This window comes from Microtus ochrogaster, chromosome 10 (genome assembly GCF_000317375.1).
Source record: "Microtus ochrogaster isolate Prairie Vole_2 chromosome 10, MicOch1.0, whole genome shotgun sequence".
NCBI lineage: Eukaryota > Metazoa > Chordata > Mammalia > Rodentia > Cricetidae > Microtus > Microtus ochrogaster.
In genome coordinates, this window is record NC_022016.1 from 41,599,136 (window position 1) to 41,601,561 (window position 2,426).

Genomic DNA, 2,426 nt, shown 5'->3' on the forward strand with positions numbered 1-2,426 from the left:
CGGTGTGCTGGCATAGTGACGGTGCCCTGGCATAGTCATGGTGTGCTGGTATAGTGACAGTGCCCTGGCATAGTCACGGTGCGCTGGTATAGTGATGGTGCCCTGGCATAGTGATGGTGTCCTGGTATAGAGATGGTGTCCTGGTATAGAGATGGTGTCCTGGTATAGTGACGGTGCCCTGGCATAGTCACGGTGCACTGGTATAGTGATGGTGCCCTGACATAGTGACGCTGCCCTGGCATAGTCACGGTGCCCTGGCATAGTGATGGTGTCCTGGCATTGTCACAGTATCCTGGTATAGTGATGGTGTCCTGGTATTTGAGAGTCATCTGATTCGTCACTGTTGGCAGACTTGGTGAAACAATTGGGAATTCTTAAAGAAAGGAATTAGTTAAAAGAGAGAGTTTTTTACCGTGCTAAAAAATGGGAAACACTATTACACTGGAGAGAGTTGTGTCTCTGTGTAATTATGCACAAGTAAATGAAAAGATAATCAACTGGGATTGACATAATGTTAACTACCATTTTAATAATCTTTGCTGTGGGTTTGATAGTCCTCGATTTATCCTTTAAAAAGTTGGTTGATATTGAGTGCCAAGATACAGGCCTTAGAAAAACGTAGTAAAACAGATCATAGAGATATTCAGATCTAGACAGAGGAAATTAAAGAAGAACCAATTTTAGCATTGCAATATAAGGTTAGAGAAAACAACCTAAGGTTTTCAAACAATCAAATTTAATTTATCCAGTAACTTTACAGGAAATTGGCAATGATAGATATCACCAAGGTTGTGCAAGAGCTGAATGAATGAACTGTGGAAATTTTAGATTTAAGGAGATTCAAAGAAACAATAGTCTCATATGGCATGCACTCACCTTTTATCAAACAGATGTTAAATTCAACATGTAATAGAACTATCCTTTAAGACTGGAGAGACTTTGTTACAGCAGTCTTGGAGCCTGGCTCTCAATTACAATGGAGGACCTGGTAGAAAGATAAGGTTATAACCATTGAGCAATGATGATGCTTGGATAGAAGAGATGATTTCTTGAGGTTTGAAGAAAAATCAAAATGTCAAGTGTTTCAGTTGTGCTAAACAAGGTCACCTAAAAGGGGATTGTAAACAGGGTGTTTCTAGAAACAATATTTTTTTTCTAAGCACAATCCAAACAGAACTCACCTCTCTTCTGGATTATGTAGAAGATGTGGCAATGGCAGGCATTGGACTAATAAATGTGGATCAACAAGAGACAGTCAAGATAACCATTTGCCACTGGGAAATGTCTTGAGGGGCCTCTCACAGACCCCCATATCTAATTCAGTTCAGTCATTTCCTGTCATCATGGAGGAAACTCTTTCCCAGAACAATTAAAGGACCTAATGCCTATTATAAGAAACCATATTGCTCTGGATGATAGAACAGCTTTAGAAAATAAAACAAACATTTCGGGAGAAACCATAAATCAAAATTGATAAGGGTTCAATTTGAACAAGAAAGACCTCTTAATTAGAAGAGGTGATAATTCATTGACCAGGGTGACCATTCTATCTAGACTAATTTAGATGACTAACAAACGCTTCTCATCTGATCAGATATTATTTGTCATAAGGGAACCTCCCTAAAGTTAGGGTTGGGGCAGGGTTTTCTTTTGTCTTTTCAGGAGAAAAGAAGGCATCCAGCCAAGGAATCTGAAGACAACTGGACAAATGAGACATCTGAAGAAAAAGAACAAATCATCCAGAAAAATATCCTAAGAGAAAGAGTAAATTGGCCTACCAGTATATCACATTTCCAACAGGATAAAATTTCATAAATCTTCCCAAATGTTTGTTTCTGCTGTTCTCTACAGACATATAAAGTAAATGGTCTTTTTGTAGTTTCAGTCCAATTAAAAATTAAACCCGGCTTTGAAATTGGGGCATGGCTCTCTGCTTCTCTAAACCCAAGCATGATTATTAAAGTAAAATCCAAAATTCCTGTCTCATGTCAGAAGAGCCACCTGATATGGGACAGAAGGAAAATCAAAATTAAGGAACTATTTTGTTGCCACTAATCTCATATTCTTTTGGTTTTATTTTTACTTTTTAACAGGTTAAGGTACAAATATTATCTCAAAATTTATAAGATTAATATATATATATATATATATATATTTAAACTTTTTGTCATGATATTAATGATCATATTGAGTACTAACTAATTCTAGGAAAAGGCTTCATCTAGCTTCCTGTACATGATTTCAGGTTTGAGTCTCTATCAGCTAACTAGGAATTCAGTTTTTGTACTCTGGATGGACATAACAAAGTATGGTCCTTTAACATTTTTTAGATCTGCTGCATATGATATTTAAATGTTTAAGTTTTCTCCAGTGAACCAAGACTGTGCCTAACAGTGAGCTTTGAAGTCTCCAAAAGGAGGATGGGG